Source organism: Xyrauchen texanus, chromosome 2, assembly GCF_025860055.1.
Source record: "Xyrauchen texanus isolate HMW12.3.18 chromosome 2, RBS_HiC_50CHRs, whole genome shotgun sequence".
Lineage (NCBI taxonomy): Eukaryota > Metazoa > Chordata > Actinopteri > Cypriniformes > Catostomidae > Xyrauchen > Xyrauchen texanus.
The window spans coordinates 60,041,470-60,064,629 of NC_068277.1; the positions used below are offsets into that span (position 1 = coordinate 60,041,470).

Sequence of the window (23,160 nt, forward strand, 5' to 3'; positions counted from 1 at the left end):
TCTAAGAATAATTTACGATGTAATGTTTCTGGAAAATACCCAATATGTTGTATGTATGATAACATGTTTCATGTTATACTGAAAAATAAAATGTATTATTTTTAAAAATGTTTATTTTCTCCCCTATTTGTAATGCCCAATTCCCAATGCACTCTAAGCCCTAATGGTGGTGTAGTGACTCGCCTCAATCTGGGTGGCAGAGGATGAATCCGCACATCTTATCATGTGGCTTCTTGAATGCGTTACCGCGGAGACTTAGTGCGTGTGGAGGCTTCATGCTATTCTCCACGGCATCCACGCGCAACTCAACACACACCCCACTGAGAGTGAACCACATTATAGTGACCACGAGGAGGTTACCGCATGTGACTCTACCCTCCCTAGCAACCGGGCCAATTTGTTTGCTTAGGAGACCTGGCTGAATTCACTCAGCATGTCCTGGATTCGAACTCACGACTCCAGGTGTGTTAGCCAGCGTCTTTACTCGCTGAGCTACCCAGGCCCCCAATAAAATGTATTATTAAATACTAAACTTTACCACAGTTGATTTGCACTTCATTCTAGTAACTCAAAGTGCAATCCAACAACAGTGCAATCAAGTATTGATTAGGCATTCTTAATTCAAATCTTATTGTTGCAGAAACCTGGTGTTTACATGTAGCTACTGTGACAAGTTGCCTATTTCCCCACAGCATCTAAACAGAGCATTTATTGTAAGGCTGCCAGCCAATCTTAGATCTCAGCCGGGTTTTTATGAATGAGGGCTGTAATTGTGTGTGTTTAGGATTAGGGCATGTTTGCTGGTGTAAAAGCTTATTTAAAAGACAGCAGGCGAGTTTAGTTGAGCAGATAAACTGATATGCTCTTTAAAATACTGTAGACCAACAACCTATTCTGTCGTGTGAAATGTTTGTTTCATTTTCACTGATAGGGGGAGCTCTAGACTTTTCATTTGACATTCACATGGAGCCTCAACGCAGGGTTGCCAGATTTACTAGTAAATGTAATCTTTTCCATTGTTGGGTATATTCTCGCAAGCTCTGTTGTTGCCCTCTTCTTAAGAGAGAGACATGATGTTTGAGCATGTGTGTCTTTTCTTAGGGTTAGGAAATAAAATGGTTGTGGTGGTAGTCATATTTTCCTTCATTGCAAATGACTTTAACTTCAGATTTGGTCAATAGTCCCTAGAATGGATATTCAAAAGAAGGTTTAATGTGTCAGTTTAGCTTAGAATTGTTAGTAGAAATTAGTATTTTCTGTCTTTAGTAAATCTGTCTCTGTGTGAATACATTTGGGGAATAAAGCCGTTTCAGCACTCAAATGTCTATTTTAACATTATGAGATTTAAAAAAAAAATCCCCCATAGTCTAAAGGCAGTCTCTAATTCTTTAAATAACTGACTGATATTTTATGTTGACAATATAAATACATGTATCTTTGTAAAAAACAAACAAACAAAAAATCCTAAATAAATGCTAATTAAATTTCTACTGTAATTTGGAGCAAATCCATACATCTCATCTATTGCAATAGATGTAAAAAACATATATGAAATTATATGGTTCATATGTGGTCACTGATGTAAAAGGGCTATATATATATATATATATATATATATATATATATATATATATATATATATATATATATATATATATATATATATATATATGGTTTTAAAATATTACAAAAATGTCCATGTTCATATATGTAACATATATTTTCCCAAATACTAGTGGAATTTGAATATTTACATTTAGTATATGGCTCAAATATATGAACACATATACATGCTCAGATACGGCAATATAACAAAAATAATCTACGACTCAACGAAGATCCAATTAGATAGGCTTCACTGAAATTATGACATATAAAGGTGTTCCAGTTTCTGCAATATGTTTATTATTTGACAATTCCAGTTTGATCTGATTTGATCTGGATTGGTTCCAAATTATGACAGAAATTGCAAAAATATTTTTTGTCAATGAACTATCAGACATCATTATATCCAAATGTACTCTGATCAATAGCTTTTGGTAACTGGAACACACCACTGAAAATAGACGCGCTTTTTGCCTCCTTTCGCGGGAATATCTGGCAACCTTCCTTCATCCCGCATTTCAATCGGTGTGTGCGCTGAGATCATACTATCACCGCTCTCAGGTCGGCGCATTATTCCGGATCTGCACCTGGACTACACCAGCACACTGCCTATTGGAAAACACATACATTTGGAGAACTTTGGATATACATAGGCTATATTTCCCGCTGTCTGACATTTATTTTGCTTTGGAGTACGGGCGGGATGAGGTGTGCCGAGGTGGCACTCAGACAGATGATGGGGATCCAAACAAGAAGCCTTTATAGTCCTACTGAGAAGCTCCTGTAAAATAACTAGTTATCAGGACACTGGTGACCCTGAGAGTGTCAGATTGGAGTTAACATTGGAGGACAGGAAGGAATTGTAGGTCTCTGCGTTAGAAAATAGAGTAGCACCATTTTTCGCACAAAGACGATTTTGATCGCTTAAAACAGACCGATTGTGTCCGGAGACGCGTGTGCGGACTGCGCGCGCCGGTGCGCAAAAAGACCGTCAATAGCCAAGCGCTTCACAGAAAAGAGGGTAAGTTTAGACTTATTTCATTGAGCCCATATAGTGACACTACAAAGCTGCTTTAATAGAAATACCACTCGCTTGTTATTTTTGTTTGGATGTTTTCTTTCGTGCACCTGCAGGTTATTAACGGGCGAAATTAGCGATATATCACCCATGTGCGTGTTTTGGGTGCCTTACATTGTCCAGTCGACCATCCTTTCTTATAACATAACCATTATCACAAGTCTTAAGTGGCTCATGGACATGATTAGTACTCAATAGTTCTAAGGTGGTGGAGAGGTTGGGGCTGTTTTATCCACTTTTACCGCAATGCTTCTTTATATGTGCATGTGGCTCAGTTGCGCTCATCTTGCATTTAACCCTTCTGCATTAGCGCTGTTGAATTGCTGCTTTCATACATTAATGATAAAGAATCTAATTGAGTACCTTTTGAACTTATTGGACTTTTATGGATGAAACCCTAACGAGTTTATCTGTCTGAAGCGCGCAGCTGCGCAAAGGGAAACCGGGGAGATTGACGCAGTGTGCGGGGGGGAAATGCAATTTTAAACGGATCTTTTATTCACATCACATGGGACCTTGCTCCTTAAAGCCCTTTGGGTGTTTCAGAAGATATTCTGTTGTTGGAAGGAGACTGTATAAATGTCCATACTTCAGGCAATGGAGCTGGCCTTCAGCTGGAGCCTCTAAAGGGACATTAGGAGCCCTTCTGTTAGTCTCACCTGAACGCTTGCTTTCCTCCTAAAAACTTGACATTCTAGAGAAAGAGCAAGTGAATGTGTTCTGCATTGATGCCTGGAGCATTCATGTTGTACCTTTTGCTCTCAGCGGAACATTCCAGCTCTCCAGAGAACCAGAGTGAACAAACCTTCAAACTGTGGCCGTTTTGGAAACTGGCCATGAGACGGTAAAAACAGTGTTGGTTATCAGCTACAGGTTCATATAGCTTTCCCAGAAACCGGGTTAGTAAGGGATGATGTGCTGTGTTACTTGACATGCTTTTGGTTTGAACTTTTTAAGGAAGCTCAGACTATCTCAAATCATTTTTGTCTGCAGTCTTTTGGCAGATTACTGAAGTTTAACTTGATTATCATTCCATTCATAGCCTAATGTTTATCACTTTTTTAGCTAAACTTGTGAGGATGCACATGTTCCTCAAAAATGCCTTCTAGTATGATGTAAATATAGCAGAAAAGATTAAGTACTTTCTACTGCACATTGAATAAGCTAGTTTAAGCATGAACTTGGAAATATTACATTTATACTCCAATCAAACATGGAATAAAATAAATAATGCTCTAGCTTTTAAAGGAGCACTCAGTGATTTTTAAATGTCATCTTGGATTTACACTGACACCTAGTGGCCTGGATGCAGCATCACTGAAAACACAGTAGTTTTCAGTTACTGATACATTGTAGAAATTCACTATTCACAGTCCGCCATGATTAATTGAATCCATGCGTGAAAGTGTCCTATAATAGGACGGTTACTGAGATTTAAGGCCGAGATATACTTCGGGTGTCTGCGTTGCGGATCGCTTCGCATACAGTATGCAGGGGCAGACTGGTCATAGGGAGAACCGGGACTTTTCCTGGTGGGCTGGCCCCGTGGTGAATGGTGCCGAATGGCGGCGATAAGCTGGAACGGCCCACGCCTGGCTGAAGAGGGCCTCAAAACGGCTCTGCAATATGCTGAATGGGGCTGCAGAACTCCCCTCAACAACTTTTGGGACAGCGACGCCACCCGCCACCTACAGCATGCACCAGGGTTAAATAATAATGTGCTTGCGTGGTTTCACCATCTGCAAGTTTATTTACTCCATTTTTGTTGTTGGTTTAGTTGTTACATTTGGAAGTTGGAAGTTCATTTTCTACTCAAATTATAAAAAAATAAAAAAGACCTGTTGGTTGTTGCCGTCATCGTTTTTCGTGCATGATGTGTTGAGGTCTGCGTGCACAGCTGTGTTTGACAGTTTTATCACCTGTAATACCAGTTAGCATGCATTAGATACACTATGGAAGGGTTTTGTTTGTCTTGTGGTACATGATTAAACATGTATTTGTAAGGAAAGTAAAAAAATTGAAATGTACTTAGAAAATCTACCAAAATTTGCGAAAGAAAAATTAAGTAAATCTTACTAGTAATTTTTTCAGTGTATGATGTGTTACCATTTTTGCTATCTCAAATGAATTATTAGAGTTGTCTTGAGACTATATTGCACATATCATTAGCTAAATATGAACGTCATTTTTTTAAAAAGTCCTCAGTAATAACCTAAAGTGAGTGAGTGAGTGAGTGAGTGAGTGAGTGAGTGAGTGAGTGAGTGAGTGAGTGAGTGAGTGAGGTGGAGCGGTAGTGTAGCGATTAGCGTGCTGCGCTATGAACCTGGTGACCCGAGTTCGATTCCCGCTCATGGCCAACACCAGTGACCATTATCTGAACTGGGCCTCCCCTATGTCGACTCAGCTTAACCGCCATTGTCTCCACTGGAGTGTGTGTGTGTGTGTGTGTGTGTGTGTGTGTGTGTGTGTGTGTGTGTGTGTGTGTGTGTGTGTGTGTGTGTGTGTGTGTGTGTGTGTGTGTGTGTGTGTGTATATATTCTGGGGACCCGATGTGTCACCATTAAGTTAACTTGATCTGACAAATCCTCCCTTTTGGAGACATTTTTGGACATTCTCAATTGTAAAAAAAAAAAAAAAAAAACCATTCGTAAAGCAAATGTAGCATTTTTTTTAATTATTTATTTTGGTGAGGGGGTAATTGGTTTTAAATAAAACCCTTTTTGTATATATGTCCCCATTTAGATAGCTTGATATGTGTGTGTGTGTCCATCCACCCGCACTAACAGAGCTATTAGTCTGTCTTTCATCCGGAACATTTGTCATCCATGAGCAAGGCCACTCTGGGAGAGATTTGATGCTTTGTGTCTCACTGCTTGTCAACCTGTGCTTTGCTTACAACATAACCTGTCTTTGTGAATTCTTCATGTTGTCGTTCCTCAACGCCTGTGAGTTACAGTGGAGCAATGATGTTGTGTGTGTGTGTGTGTGGTTTGCTTTGCTAGGAGGAGCGTTGGGCTTAATCTGTGTCCTTGTGTAGCTTTATGTAAAAAAACAATAGAAGAATGAGAATGGTTGACCTCAGCACTGTGGTATGTCGATGTCTGGTTGTGAATCTACTGTTTACAGCCATCAGAATGACCACTAAAGCACATTAGTCGACTTAATACAAACCAGCAAGCTCACAAACCCAACGTAAACAACAGTGCCATTATCTAAGAGTGTCTGTGTGGTAATAACGTTAGCTCATCAGTGTTAACCTAGCAGTACTTTCCCAATCTGAAAACACAATTTTCTCATTAAGTCTGGGTAAGTCGGCTTGAGTCACCTGATATAGGCCGAGGACTTTGGGAAATGCGCTGTCGAGTAGCTTCCTCTGTGTGTGTGTGTGTGTGTGTGTGTGTGTGTGTGTGTGTGTGTGTGTGTGTGTGCGTGCACATTCAATTGGTCTAAATAAGATTAGTTCAGTTACCTTGTATCTCTCTCTCACCGCTTATGAACCCCCACCTCAAACCTTGCACTTCATTTTTTCTGCATTCCCAGCAGCTCCTCTGAGGGTTGATTGATTGCCAGATGATTCTTTGACCCCGACCAGTCAAATTAAATCAGCGCCTCGCATTAATCAATAACTATTGGGTCCAGGGGTTGACCTGCAATGTCGATCGGCTATGTATGTGTGTTAGTGCATGCCCTGATCAGGATGTGTCATGCTGTGACCAAAGTCCGACAGATAGATTGTTGGGCTGGATATCTTTCGGATGAGACATGGTGCAACGCTCACTTGTGTGTGATTGTGCGATTGTGTTAGTTTTGGCTGGTTGGAATGGTCCAGTTTGCCACTGCTGGAAGATGAACAAAACTGCACCATTCTGTGGGCAAAAAGGGTGTTTCTCATTGCTATTCAAAGGTATTGTGTATTCTGTAGTGATTCACCAAAATAATCATTTTTGGCTGAAACCGAAATTCTGTACAAACTGGGCCAAAAACCCATGAAAATGGTTATTTCCAATTAGACTTGTTTTTTTCTTCAGGTGGCTTTACTACTATAACATCTAGGTTCCAATAACCTTTAAAATATTCGATTTTTTTTTTCTTAAAATATTGCTGTATAGATGTAAAAACGGACTTTTGGCTAATATAAGCACTTCTTTGCCGTACCAAGTTTAAAGAAAGAGTTTAAGAACCATTTTGGGTGTAATCTTATTGCAAAGTAATTAGTTACTGTAATCTAATTACATTCAGAGTAAGAAAAGTAGTAAATTACATTACAGATTTGTGATAGAAAGCAGTCGTAGTGCACATGCGACAAAAGCGTTCCTATTCGTTTGCGATAAGAACATTTATTTTACAATGGCAACGCAGTCAACCGAGCGCGAGACGATCCGGAATGCGCAAAATCGAAGTATACCTGGGACTTAGTCAATAAGAAGGTGCAATGAATAGTCCTACATCTAAACAATAAAGCCCTGTGTTGAATTATTGCACAGAACAATCCTGACTGTTAAAAAAAGAGCATTCCATTTTAAAGTAATGTGCATAGAATAAAAATAAATAAAGTTTTAGTTCTTTCATATTCTCAAATCGTAAGTTAAAAGTATAAAGATGGGGGAAAACCGCTTCAAAAGACAGTTGGTGCCAGTTTTATCTCAGACTCGAGATTAATAATAACGGTGATATTACAGTATTTTTCTTTCATTACGGTTGTATTTACGGTAGTAATATTTCCAGATAGCGGTGCTTTTCGGCTGAACTGTTTATGGTGAATTGGCTCAGACTAAAGCTCAGGCGAGGTTGTTCAGACGGAGCACAACAGAATCGAACAGAACGGCAGAATCTTGAGACACTCATTTCAAAATTGAACTTCTTTCCAGACAGCTTTTTAAAAAGCCATTGCTTAATCTGAGAAATGCTGAAATGAGAGCAAGACGCAACCGCCAAAGACCTCCTTCAAAGGGGCTGTTCACACCAAAACAATTTTGCAACCATCCAGTTGACCATTCGTTTTTCTATGTAAACTCGTGCTAGACGAACGTCTTTGATTCGCCTCGTTTTGTTTGTTTCTTCAGCGTATCGGGCTGGAGCGTTGTTTTTTAGATGCCGTGTCAAGTGTCAAGAACTTCTTCAACCTTTAAAAAGTGTCTCGAGACACCTGCTTTCTGTTAAACTGTATTAGTTGCACTGCATCTAGCCTTTTTTAGCCAAAAAAATTTGATCAGTCTGAAGTATTTGGCACACATCCAAAAATCGAATGCACAGTTTAGGCTTTTGAATGTGCATTTTTTTTTTCCCCGTCGAATATTCAAATGATATTATAGTAGACATTGTACCAGTGTTTTATGTTAAGTGTGAAATTGACTTTTTAAAAGAGGGCTTTTGAACTTCTCAAGGGGAAAACGGAACAGACGTCCAGATACGTGTTTGGTGTGAACTGCCCCTAACTAGTCCGTTTGCTCGTGTCTGTGAGTTGAGAGCGCTTGTGCAAGACAAGTTCGGTAGGCCTGTTTATTTTATTTTGTTACCTTTAAACCCCAACCTGACCCGAAGTCCTACTTGAAAAACCGAACCGAACCCGGCCTGAAACCCGTTGGGTTGCAGATCTCTACTTCTGAGGGGTGCGTCTGCCAAAGGGGTGCGCCTGCCAAACAACTGCCATTGAGATGAATTGGAACGCTAATGTTAGTTATTATAGACCTTTTTGTGCCTGTGCAGGTGTCGGTTGAGATTTTGAAAGCCTTTTATTATAGTGATCCAATAGCTCAGTAAGATTGTCACTTCACATGGAATGAGAGTTGAGAGTTTCCTTTGTAAGAGCGATCTGCTATTTACTCCCCTGAAGTGCAGGTGAGATATTGCTTTTCTTGTTTTATCTTCCTGTCAGCTGAACTGTTGCCCTGAAAATGCTCGCTGCATCTCGCTTTTTGCCCTGTATAAGTTGTGATTTTCTAATGGATTTCTCTGAGCAGCTGAAATTAATTTGTGCTTCTCCACTGGGCCCTAAGGGACTGTGCCCTCCCATTGGCCACCATGTATTTTTGTGCCCTAATGAGGGTGATTTATAACAGGGCGGCTTACTTCACAGCCTGGGCGATACAGAGCCCTGTGATTCGTTAAAATGGTGTTGACTGTTTCCATATGGAGCGATCTCATTGGCCACTAATTTGCTGCTGCACCTTGATGCTTCTATTTTTTTTTATAATGTATAATAGAAAAATAAGCATTTATTGCAGGCAACTGCAAGAACTACGTTATGTTCTCTCTAAGACAAATTGCGCTATTGATAAACAGTTGAAGTCAGAACTTTACATACACTTGGGTTGAAATCATTAAAACTAATGTTTTAACCACTCCACAGATTTAATATAAGCAAACTATAGTTTTGGCAAGTCGCTTAGGACATCGAATTACACAAGTAATTTTTCTAACAATTATTTACAGACAGATTGTTTCATTTTTAATTGACTATCACAATTCCAGTGGCTCAGAAGTTTAGGTACACTAAGTTAACTGGGCATTTAAGCAGCTTGGAAAATTCCAGAAAATTGTGCCAAGCCTTTATTCAATTAGCCAAATACCTTTTGTGTGTAGGAAGTGTACTGAATTGTAGGTGCACCTGTGGATGTATTTTAAGGCCTACCTTCAAACTCAGTGCCTCTTTGCTTGATATCTTGGAAAAATCTAAAGTAATAGGCCAAGACCTCAGAAAAAAATTGTGGACCTCCACAAGTCTGGTTGATCTTTGGGAGTAATTTCCAAACGCCTGAAGGTACCACGTTCATCTGTACAAACAATAGTATGCAAGTATAAACACCATGGGACCACGCTTCATCATACCGCTCAGGAAGTAGGCTCATTCTGTCTCCAAGAGATGAACGTAGTTTTGTGTGAAAAGTGCAAATCAATCCCAGCACAACAGCAAAGGAGCTTTTGAAGACGCTGGAGGAAACAGGTAGACGAGTATCTATATCCACAGTAAAACAAGTCCTATATTGACATAACCTGAAAGTCTGCTTAGCGAGGAAGAAGCCAGTGCTCTAAACCACCATAAAAACGCCCGTCTATAGATTGCAAGTGCACATGGGGACAAAGATCTTACTTTTTAGAGAAATTTCCTCTCGTCTATTGAAACAAATATTGAACTGTTTGGCCATAATGACCATCGTTATGTTTAGAGGAAAAAGGGCAAGGCTTGCAAGCCGAAGAACACTATCCCATCCATGAAGCATGGGGATGGCAGCATCATGTTGTGGCAATGCTTTGCTGCAGGAGGGACTGATGCATGTCACAAAATAGATGGCATCATGAGGAAGGAAAATTATGTGAATATATTGAAGCGACATCAGCCAGGAAGTTAAAGCTCGGTCGCAAATGGGTCTTCCAAATGGACAATGACCCCAAGCATACCTCCAAAGTTGTGGCAAAATGGCTTAAGGATAGCAAAGTCAAGGTACTGGAGTTGCCATTATAAAGCCCTGACCTCAATCCAATAGAACATTTGTGGGTTGAACTGAAAAAGCATGTGTGAACAAGGAGGCCTATAAATCTGCCCACAATTCCAGCAAAATATTGTGAGAAGCTTGTGGAAGGCTACCTAAAACATTTTACCCAATTTAAAGGCAATGCTACCAAATACTAACAAAGTGTATGTAAACTTCTGCCCCACTGGGAATGTGATGAAAGAAATGATTCGCTCTACTACAATTCTGACATTTCACATTATTAAAGTAAAGTAGTGATCCTAACTGACCTAAGACAGGGAATGTTTTTTTATGATTAAATGTCAGGAATTGTGGAAAACTGAGTTGAAATGTATTTGGCTAACGTGTATGTAAACTTCTGACTTCAACTGTAGCTACCAAAGCAATAGCCTGGAGCATATAGCACTAATTCTCCCGACAGGAACTGTTAAAAGTAAGTTAAAAGAAAGTCTTTATCTGGTTTAAATAATGGCTTTGCATTGCGGGATGTGAACTGCAGAATGGCTCGTTTCACAGGACCCTTTTTTTATATGTGCTTCATAGGCCTGGAATCAGTTATGAGGATGTTTAGAGCAGGTTTGGGAGGGGGATGAGATGTTGCTGGCATTCAGCTCAAGGCCACTGAGCTAGCTTAGACTCCCTTCTCCACAAACTGATAAAGCAACATATCTTTGAGATTTATAAACACGGGCGGCCTTTGTTTCTGCAGACAGTGGCTTTCTGAAAAAAGAAACTTTGCTGACTTTGGGTAAAAAGTCTTGGCTGTGTTATATTTCTGGTATTGTTTTGGACAAGGCTAACTTGCAGAGGAGTTGAAATGTCAATTTACTGCTTCTGTAAGAGAATATTATATATATATAGCTATTTTATATTAAATAACCAAAGCCCAGATTTTGCATACCTGCTCTTTACTAAGAGCGATCAAGCTATAAAATTAAAAGGGATGCCAAATTAACAGAAGGGATGACTGGGGAAAAAAAACACTACTTTGTTCCAGGCTCATAGGCTTTGAATCAGTAGTGCGCACCAGTGCCCGCCCACTTTTTCAGCCATCCTTGTTCTGGAAGTGCTTTAACCATTAATTTCTTACATGGGGATTTCATTTAATCCTCAACCCTTGTGCGTCCATAATAAAAGGTCCTTAAAGGACATAAATGTATGTATAAAAAAACTGCCATAATAATATATATTAATATTATTTTCCACAACCAATATCAGTCCTGATCATAACTACCAAATATTAATGTTTTCAGGATTTTAACCCTTTAATTGCCAGTTTGTTCATATAATGCCACTGTTGTTTTTTTTATGAAAAAAATACAAATACAAATTTTTTTGGGATTATCACAGTCTGGGATATGTCAATTATTAGGAACAACATTTATTTTGATGCATTATTATTTTTGACGCAGTATCGGATTAAAAAACAAAACACACTCCGTACATTAGAGGACACAAATGTCAACGTCAAAACAACTACCATAAAAATATGTACTAATATTATTTTCCACTTTCACTGATTTTAACCAACATCAGTCCTGATCATAACTACCAAATATTCATTCATTTTCAGGATTTTAACCCTTTAAATGCCAGTTTGTTTACATAATGCCATAATGTTTTTCCACACGTACACACACCAAAACACTCTGACGTCCATACCAACACACACTATTTTAGCTTCATCATTTATTCAGTTGTCCTGCAGGTCTCTATAATACAGCAAACAGAAAATAGGAGAAAAGCTTGTATTTGCTCCATAGGATGAACATGAGAAAAATGGTGCCATCTGGTGGAAAATATTAAACATTTACATTTTGAAGCCAGGGCTCCGGAATGAAAGCATAATATCATAGAATTCGTGATTTTATGCTTTAATGGCACAGGGATCAAATATTGCAGTTTCAATGGGGACATAGTCGTCCTGAGTGTAACTATTTTGTGTACACAGTGTATTATAGACGTATTATAGGAACTGAGGTTGAAATATCAAAATTCCCCCAAAAATATACACCTTTGTGTCTAAGTTTATGCCTTTGGCGTTAACAGCCAAAATGATAGAAAACAGACAATGATAGACAGCATTACAAACTTTTATTTGAAGCATACAAATCTAACACAAATACAAAGGTTCAAGACTGTGTACTTAACATCTTTAATAGCCACGTTTCCACTATTGGGCCAAATGAGGGGGTGCTAGTGTGTTCCAGGGCCAATTGAGTTCCCACTGTCACTTCCGGGGCTTCATCGTGCTGCCTCTTGGCTTTCTCGGGGCCAATAGCCTTTTGCTCGCCGATTACTCTTGGGCCAAATAAAGCCAACTGTCTGTTGAGGAGGGGTCAATGACAAAAACAGAGTTTCACCAAACTTGCCAGGTTGTGTATCCAGCGCACAAAGGTACAGTTTCAGGAAAAATTCTAAAAATGCTGGTACAGTACAAATCCGTTAAAATGCACAATGGACAAAGCAGTGCCCAAAAAAAGAACTTTCCATGGTTCAAGATTATGAGTGGGTGCTGGAACATTATCCTGCTGTTAGTGGAGAGACCACTCTGGACACCATGGCAGTTACAGTTGGTGAGTTGTCAATGCTAACTTATCTTGCTAGGTAGCTAATGTTTATTTTCAATATAAACTCGATATTTTGGATAACTAGAGAGCATGATACCTTCGCTTGAGCTTCCCTCTTGCTTGTGAAATGGGCGGGGTGTGTGACGTTGACACCAGGGCAGCGTGTTAAGGGCAACGCTGAGGGGCTATTTGCCCGATGTTGGGACACAGATCGATTTTGGTCTGGTGGCTCAAGGTCCAAGCCTATTGGCCCTGGCTGGCCAGTTGATAGCCCTGGCTCGCACTAGCCCGATAGTGGAAAAGCCGCTGATGGGGCCATGAACTGCAATCCCATGAAGCATGGCAAATGACATAATACAATTAAAAACGATGGAAAAATATAAAACTATTGATTTAAGTTAGCAATATATTTTAATTTTATTGCTAAATATTCAAATATGAGAGTATAGGAAGACTTAATTGCATCATTTACAGCACATCAAGCCAGTAGGCGGTCACTGCACTTTGTTGGCTGCAATTCTCCGATTGGTCTTTTTATTTGTTTCTCTCTCTCTTTAGGATCATGGGTAGTGTAGTTCTTCACCAGGAATTCCGCTTCTAAACACAATTTCTGGAAATAATGCGATCCAATTGATTCAACAGGAGCAGTTACCATCGACTAACAACCTTAAAGTTCAAGGTTTGCCTGTCTTTTAAAGGCTTCTAAGTTATCGTTAGAAATGTATTTGCTTTTGGGAAACAGTGAAAGGACTTTTTCCTTCCTCTATTAAGCTTTTCACGCTTGAAATAGTTAATCCTGGGTTGTCTCATTCTATCGCACCATTCATGCTATACTCTGAGTTAGTAATTAATAATGGGAGTCAGGTTTCAAGATTTCATACTGTACATTTGCACATTTATGAGGTTAATCACATTAACTGGACAAGTAGAGCATGCACTTGTCTTGAGTGGCAAACTAAAGCTGAAGTTACCAAAGTCATTGACTATAAAAGGGTGTTAAATGATTGTCAATAATGGCAGATCCTCACCAACAACATTAGGTGTGTTTTTGGTTTGCTTTGCTGTGTGTGTGTGTGTGTGTGTGTGTGTGCTTGACTGATGTTATTTAATATGTGGAATGTGTGTGTGTGTGTGTGTGTGTGTGTGTGTGTGTGTGTGTCCCAGTATTTGGTTGCTGTCAGCTGCTTGGTGCTTAGCATAGCCATTTGTTAGCAGGGACAGCAGCTAAATGTCTCTACGTATATTTTATTTAATTAACTAAATCAATCTCTTACCCATGCCTGAAATACAATTACTGCAGTGGGTGGTGCCAAAACACCTGCCGTGTGTTATCCTCCCTTCCTGGTCTCCATTTGTCTGTATTGTCCACTAAAATTTGACTTTTCTTCTAAATTGTGTTGCTGCAAATTAGGACAAGCTATTACTGTGTGTGTGTGTGTGTGTGTGTGTGTGTGCGCGCGTGCGTGTGTGCGCGCTTGCACGCGTGTATTATTTATCTTGGTTTTGGTGGTGTAATGCATCATTGAGTGCAACGGCAACACAGTTCGGCTGGTGCAGGTCATTCATATTCTGAAAATACTCATTTGACTACACCTGTGTGTGATTGTGTGTAGAAGCATCATGCCCATTCAAACTAAAAGGAAATTATGATTTAAAATTATTTAACCCTTGTGCGTCAATAAACAAAAGTTACTCCGATGTCCTTAGAGGACACAAACTGCCATAATATTATATATAAATAATTTTTTTTTAAACCAACAGAAGTCCTGATCATAACTACCAAATATTCATTTTCAGGATTTTAACCCTTTAAATGCCAGTTTGTTTACATAAAGGCACTGTTGTTTTTATACATACACAAATTTCACAATACACACATACAAAACACACTCCGACATCCATACCAACACACACGCACACAATTTTAGCTGCATCATTTATTAAATTGGCCTGCAGTGCTCTATAATACAGAAACCAGAAAATAGGAAAAAAGCTTGTATTTGCTCCATAGGCTAAACTTGAGAGAAATTGCACCATCTGGTGGATAATATTAATGTCGATTTTGAAGCCAGGGCTCCGGAATGAAAGCATAATATCAGAGAATTCATGATTGTATGCTTTTAATGGCACTAGGATCAAATATTGCAGTTTTAATGGGTTTCAATGGGGACATTTTTGTCCTGAAGGTTCTGAGTAAGTATTTTGTGTACACAGTGTATTATAGATGTATTGTAGGAACTGAGGTGATGAAATGAAAAAGACAAAAATTACCCTAAGGTCACACAAGGGTTAAACAGACATTTAGGAAATGTACGTGTGCTCTCTGGGTCAATTTAAAGTTTAAAAACATTTATTGGTTGGAAAGTTGATTTGGAAATATAGCACTTTTTTCTTTCTTTCATGGGTCGGGGTTTCGTTTATTTTATGGTTATTATAATTAGCTTTATATAACAATAGATATTGATAGCATGTACTCCTTTAGCTTGACAGAAACAACCTGGCTGTTCGAACACAACTACTCATCTTTTTCTCCCTCCATTGCTTCATGTCTTTTTCTCTCTCTCTCTCCCTTTCTGTCTCTGCATGCGTGTGTGTCTCTCTCTAGTTGTTTCTCTTTGAGCAGTGTCGATTTGAGCCCTGTGGGCTTCATGCATAGGATCTGTCTGTTAGGTGACATTGCTCAGTCCATAGGGGCCAGTGTGTGTGTGTGAGGCAAAATCTGTATGCAGTGCTGCTTCAGTAGCTCTGTTGTCCTGACTCATCCACAGCCAAAGAGGTTGCGATAGGGAAATAAAAATGGAGAGAGAGTGGCAGATGTTGCCAAAAATGCGTATTTTCAATCGCATGTTATGGGATGGGCGATATACTGGGATAAATGTGTCAACCGGTATGAATTTTCGATGGTGAAGTTTATGCATAATGCTGCTGCATGACCAGATGGAATCTCATTGTGAATTCGGCGACAGTCGTTTGAAATGGTCAAGTCAGCTAAAATCGGTATGTATGTAACTAAATTTGAACTACTGCCCTCAGTTGCCAAACCTGGAAGTGTTGTTGAACATATGGGCACATATGAGCTCCGGTTTCCAGGTGTAATGCCCACAGAGGGGCGCCAAACGCGAGTTGTAAAATGAGTTGTTTTCAGTTGAATATGATGTAATGCAGTCAACAGAAATTCATACTTTAACTGTACCCCCAACCCTATACCTAACCATTAGGGGAGTAAAAATGTAGTCTTGGAGGGAAAATGGAAGCTCTGAATTGTACTCGTCATTGATTATGGGAACACGATTACTTGTTTCAGCGGAACAAGAATCCAAGTAAGAACATCTTTGTTGTTACTTTTTAGTTTACTATCAGCTCCCTAGTTCAGTAGTCAGAACTCTGACCAGGATGTTGGTCATTTTTAGGTCCGACCCATTTGCAAAATCGCTCCAGTTTAGAGTTTTTAAAGGGGTCATGACATGAAGAAAATGTTTTTCTACTGTAGAAGCGTACAGTAAATTTCAGAACTCCGAACTTAATCCCCAATGCAATAAAAGCATTTATTGAAACCAAGCTGCAAAAATGCCTCCTTCTCTACTTCTGTAACTTCCCTACGTCACTAGGGGGCCCATTAATGAATGACTGTCTACAGCTCAAAAACATCAATGCCTACTTAAATCATTGTACCCTTGACCCCGCCCACTGGTGCTCAATTCGTAAACTGAGAAGGACAGACAAGGCCTACTGTGGCCTAACTATTCCCGAACATCAAAGTGAACCCATCTGAACTATTGACAGACACATTTGACCGCTAGATACGTATCGTATCTCACTCTGTTTTTAAAAAGACGTGGTGTCAAGTTACAACTCTGAAGAAAACCAATTCAGCTGCTCTGCCTCTTGCTGTTTGAGCACAAACACGTCATGGATGTGTTCTTGCGCCCATCTGTGCTATTTTTTTTAAATTGTTGGTGTATGAAAACATGCACTAGATGGATGGCTTGCACCATTTAGATGCATTTACGATGATGTGCATTTCAGTGCAGAATGATATTTGAGACTGGATGTTTGTGCGTATACACAACGACGCAATAAAACGGCTTGAGGCTGTCTACACCAGGTGCATTGACATGAACTTTCTAAGCTGTTTATTTGTGGTGTTAGCAGTAGTAGCACCAGCACGTGCAGCGCAAAATGGAATGGGACGTCCTTTATTGTCAGCACTATGTGACACGCTGCATCAGATGCTTTCAAGGTAGACCGCATCATTCATTATAATGGGTTCTGTTGCTTTTGATGTGACGCGACTCTCGCGTCCGGTGTAGACAGGGTATGAATGTTAACAGTTGTGCTTAATATGAACCGTTTAATATATTCAGATGCAGTTTGTTGGATGTGCATAGTGTAACACCTGAAATTTAGTTTTATAATGTTGTGGAGCTTGTTCATTATTTTCAGATTGAGTTTAAAAAATGGATGAATTTGAGGGGCTGCACGCTGTTAGCCAATCAGAACAGTGGGCGTTTACGTTGAAGTTTTAAGGAGGCGCTTGGGCCAAAACAGAGCATTTCAGACAGAGGGTTAGTGACGGGGGGACATCTGGGAAGATCATAAAACTATAATAGAGCATTTCATGTCCCCTTTTAAAAGATTTAAAAATCCTTTTATATTTTATTTTCATGTCATTTATTTTTAATAATAACCCTTGAATATCTACAACAAAATGCACTATAGTGTCATTTATACAGCAACATTTGTTATTAATAGCAGCTGCATTTAAATGCACAACCTCGTAATTGTTTCGCAGATAATTGAGTCATAAGTGTCCCAATGTTTCATGGATCAACACCCTTGCCAGTGCCTAAATTCACAATATACTGATTGACAACATAGGGAGTTAGGGAGCGAGATGAGATGCACACTGCGTCCCTCTTTCTCAATGATTGATATTGAAGATTACAGTAAACACCCTCCTGCCCACCATTAACGCCAACACATGCTCATGTTTATGATTTCTGTTTGATAAGTGTCAGACCACACAAAGGCAAAAATGGCTGTAGTCCAAGCTGATATTGATTCGAATGGCTGCAGCTCGGACTTCTGTGTAAATTAGGGCGAGTTAAGGGTCCATGCGTCATCCTAGAGTCAAGAGTGAGCTTTTTCAGGGCGGCCGTGAGTTATAGCAGCGCTCCAAGAATTCAGCTATATTATTCTGCATTCACACTTGCCTTGTTCCTGCTTTATTTCATAATGGAGCGCCAGAAGTAATGTACGGGACATTCAAGGCTGAGTTAACATGGCGAAAAGAAAAAACGGTAATATTCGCAACTGCTTCCCTTTTTCTTTTTAAATATCAAAACTGTACGATTTTCATGACCTTCGGTTCCGTTTACATTTCTTGAAAGCATGAACACATAGCACGACCAGTGTAGTCTGATTGCTGCACAAATGACTGTAATAATTTATTCTTATGATCCAACTCTTTTGAATCTACAGCACAAAACACACAGTATGATCAATGTAATGCGGTTTCTGAACGCATGACTCTTATGAGCTGGTGATAATTACTGACTTCCATCATGTCCAGCTCTTTTAATCTAAATTAATCTAGTTGTAAAAAATGTAAGACTCTTGACACTTAAAGTGACGGCCATATGTTTGGAATAATGTTCAGATTTTGCTGTTTCGGAAGGAAATTGGCACTTTAACTCACCAAAGTGGCATTCAACTGGTCACAAAATATAGCCAGGACATTACTGATGTAAAAAACAGCACCATCACAATTTGAAAAGTCATTTTTGATCAAATCTAGATGGCAGCGTTACTCCAACACCTTATCCTTGATTAATCATGCTAAATTTATCATTTGATACTAGAAAATCACTTGCCATTATATCAAACACAGTTGAAAGTTATTTGGTTCATTAAATGAAGCTTAACATTGTCTTTGTGTTTGTTTTTGAGTTGCCAAAGTGTGCAATAGACTGGCATGTCTTAAGATCAATATTAGGTCAAAAATGGCATGAAAGAAAGCATTCTCTAAACTCATCCGTCAATCATTGTTTTGAGGAATGAAGGCTATACAGTGCTTGAAATGGCCAAACAAATTGACAATTTCATACAAAGGTTTACACTACAGTCTGCAAATTCAAAGGACAACTGGCTCTACCAAGGGCAGAAAGAGATGTGGAAGACCAGATGTACAACTAAACAAGAGGATAAGTACATCAGAGTCTCTAGTTTGAGAAATAGATGCCTCACATGTCCTCCTCTGACAGCTTCATTGAATTCTACCCGCTCAACACCAGTTTCATGTACAACAGCAAAGAGAAGACTCAGGTGTGCAGGACTTAAGGGAAGAATTGGAAAGAAAAAGCCACTTTTGAAACAGAAAAACCTAAAGAAAAGGTTCGAGTGGCAAAGAAACACAGACATTGGACAACAGATAATTGGAAAAGAGTGTTACGGATCTTAATCCCATTGAGCTTTTGTGGGATCAGTTAGACTGTAAGGTGTGTGAGAAGTGCCCGACAAGACAGTCACATCTATGGCAAGTGCTACAGGAAGTGTGGGGTGAAATGTCACCTGAGTATCTGGACAAACTGACAGCTAGAATAACAAGAATCTGTAAAGCTGTCATTGCTGCACATGAAGGATTTTTTGATGAGAACTCTTTGAAGTAGCTTGAAAAAAAAATCTAATTGTAATGGTAATTTGTCATGTTATTAAGGTCCTGATTGCACATTGTGATCAGTTTAATGTCACTTTGGTGAATAAAAGTACCAATTTCTTTCCATAGGAGCAAAATCTGTACATTATTCCAATCTTTTGGCCAACAGTGTAAATCAGGCAATACAGTTACTGACTGGTTGTTCACATGACAATGTGTAGTGAAAGATAGACCTACACATTACAAGTTTTGTTGCAGTCAGTGGAATTTTATATACATAAATGTATGAAATGTGTTAGCAAATGTTTAATTTGTTTAGAATTTGTATTGACATATATATACAGTATGATCAGTTATTCGATTGCATTTATGCCTCTAAAATGTCTTTGAAAAATAATTTACAAAGTCTGTTTAAACTTTTGAATTAAATTACATTCATCTCTCATTTGATATATCTGATCTAATGATATCTGAAATTATCTCACCGTTTCGCTGCAGAATGCTGAGGACAGTAAATGTAAGAATCTTTAATGTACCCATTAAGGAATCGTAATTGATAAGAGGAAACATTTACATTTATCCTTTTGGAAGATGCTTTTATCCAAAGCGACTTACCGTGCACTAATAACAGAGACAATCCCCCCTGGAGCAACCTGGAGTTGAGCAAGGCACTTGAGGACACAATGGTTTTGAGCAATGGGATTGACCCGGCAACCTTCTGCTTACTAGGTCTGTGCTTTAGCCCACTACGCCACCACCTATCCTTACAATCGCCATCCCTATACTCTTTTAAAAATATTGCTACGATATTGTGTGGTAAAATTAAATAAAACTCTGCTTCGGTTTCTCTCACTAGGTTTTGGAACAGAGCGACTTGTCACAGGAGATTACAGAGGCATTTTATTTGGGTTTAAATGGAGCACTTGAGACATCAACCACTCTGCTCTACTCTACGCTGAGTGCTGAAAGCAAGAGAAAGAACAGTGACATTTTGATCCTTTAAAACTTCAAACAAAACAAGAAAACTTTAAGCAGGAAACTAAGAAAGTTGCAAAGCTTGCGGATGAGTCAAATGCTCGTCTTTTCATCGGGATAGTGATGAGGGCGAGTTATGCAGAGAGGTGTGGCACAGGAACACATGAATGTGTGAAAAGAGAGACGGCTCTCTCATCCTCTTTGTCTTCCTGTCTGTAACCGCTCTTTTGTTCATGGTAATAACCCATCTTTTCTCTCAATAATGAAGAGGATTATCAATTCAATTCCAGTTCACACATGCACACACCCTGTGCAGGGGTGCAGTCTGCCAGGAACATTCAGCTGCGCTGCCATAAGGAGGGTTTACCCATAATCCTCAGTGTTAAAAGACTTAAGAAAGAGACAGGGCTGATGTCATAGAAATATTTCTGTCTTTTTGTCTGGGCTCGTCTCTGCTTATCAACAAACACACACACACAAACTGGTTATGGATTAGTGATGGGCTGATTTATTAGTCAGGCCAATAAATCGGCCAATATTTGGCATCTGCCTATGATTGGACTATCAGCATTGACAGATAACTGATTTTTCTGTTCGAGGCCGACTGCTAATAGCTACTTTTGGAAACTATCGGTTATTTGCAGAAATGAGCGGCAGATATTTTTATTTAATTTTTTATCGCCTTATAACTGCACTTAGACGATTAAAGTGATTAATCATACCAAGTACCGTCCTACAGCCTTGCAAATGGATAATGCACATTTTCTTTTAGAGGCCGACCGATATATCGGTTTTGCTGATTAGTCTTAGGTTGCTAGGGAAGGTAGACACACGGGGTAAACTCCTCGTGATCGCTATAATGTGTTTCGCTCTTGGTGGGGTGCGTGGCGAGTTGTGCATGGATGCCACAGTGGATGGCATGATGCCTCCACACGCTCTATATCTCCATGGTAATGTGCTCAACAAGCCATGCGATAAGATGCATGGGTTGACTGTCTCAGATTCGGAAGCAACTGAGATTCGTCCTCCGCCACCCGGATTGAGGTGAGTCACTACGCCACCACGAGGACTTGGAACGCATTGGGAATTGGGCATTCCAAACTGGGAGAAAATCTAAAAATAATTTGATCCAAAATAAAAAGTGATTAATTATACCAAGTATCTTCAAACAGCCTTGCTAATGGATAATGTGCATTTTCTGTTAGAGACAGACCGATATATCGGTTTTGATGATTCATTTTAGATTGTCAGCCGATAAATGCGCTTGGTATGATTAATCACTTTAAAATCAACTAAGTATCTTCCAACAGCATTATAAATGGATAATGCACATTTTCTGCTTTTTAGGCTGACCGATATATTGGTTTTGCGGATTAAATGGTGCCAATAGCTACATTTGGAGCTATCAGTTATCAGAAATGAATGCAGATAGTTCGGCAATAGTTTTATCCGCATTGGCCGTTAACTGCACATCTTTCCTAGTATTGTCCAACAGCATTTTAAATGGATAATGCACATTTTCTTTTAGAGGCCGACCGATATATCGGTTTTGCTGATTTATTGGTGCCGATAGCTACTTTTGGAACTATCAGTTATTGGAAGAAATTAATGCAGGTAGTTCACCAATAGTTTAAGATTATCGACATCGGCCGATAACGACACACTGATTGAAATTGGTAAATTTTCCTTGTATTGTCCAACAGCATTTTGACCGAGGTTGACCGATATATATATATATATATATATATATATATATATATATATATATATATATATATATATCTGTGCCAATAGCTACTTTTGGAAATATCGTTATTCAGTCGAAATGAGTTAGAATTTCTTTTCCCTGTGTTCTTCGTTAGAGGGTTCTGGAGTATGACCGCAGCTTCTGGAGGAGAAATGGAAGACTTTATTATTGTCATACATTTAGCATATATGCAATGAAATTATAATTGTATTTTTTCATATTCCAGCTAAGCTGGGGTCAGCCATGATACGGTACCCCTGGAGCAGATAGAGTGAAGGGCTCAACAGTGGCATCTTGGCGGTGCCGGGGCTCACCTTAACCGCTGAGACACCTATTCAGTATATGCAAATATACCCATCAGTACTCAAACTTTATATCTGATGAATAATTAAAACAAAAAGTAATCTGGTGAATGTAAATGAAAACCCTTAATTTGGTGGATAATTTAGTGTTAGTGTTTATGGACTAAAGCATGATTATGACGTTATAGAAAAGAAACATGTGAAGCATGTTAGCCCGTCACAGTAAGGAAAGACTAAGACATTTTTTTTTTTAGCTACAAAACACATTCATTAAATACATTTTAAAAACTGTCAGGTGATTAATCGGTTATCAGCTCTTTCCACGGAATCGGCAAAATCGGTCAAGCTCTGTTTTCTGTTATTAAAATGTGTTCGTGAATATTTAGTAAATGTGCATCTTATTTTGCTATCATTAACCCTTGTGCATCAGTAAAACAAGTTACTCCGAGGTCCTTAGAGGACAAAAATATCCATGTCAAATAACTACTAAATAATATGATATATTAATGTTATTCTCCACTTTAAATTCGTAATTTTTTATTTTTTTTTAATCAATATCAGTCCTACCAAATATTAATACATTTTCCGGATTTTAACCATTTAAATGCATAATCCAACATAATTTGTTATTTTACACACACACACACACACACACACACACACACACACACACACACACACACACATACAAAAAACACTCTGACATCCATACCAAACACCCACACAATTTTAGCTGCATCATTTATTCAGTTGGCC

The 23,160-nt window shown here is 39.0% G+C and overlaps 1 protein-coding gene across 12 annotated transcripts in view; it reads left to right on the forward strand.

Annotated features, from left to right (window-relative positions):
• The first annotated feature begins 2,143 nt into the window (after positions 1–2,143).
• Positions 2,144–23,160, forward strand: part of LOC127656331 (adhesion G protein-coupled receptor L3-like) — a 338,006-nt gene continuing 316,989 nt past the window's right edge. For all 12 annotated transcript variants that reach the window (XM_052144613.1, XM_052144656.1, XM_052144639.1 and 9 more), the window contains exon 1: positions 2,144–2,626. The gene's annotated coding sequence lies outside the window, so the exon portion shown is untranslated. The remainder of the gene's footprint in view (positions 2,627–23,160) is intronic.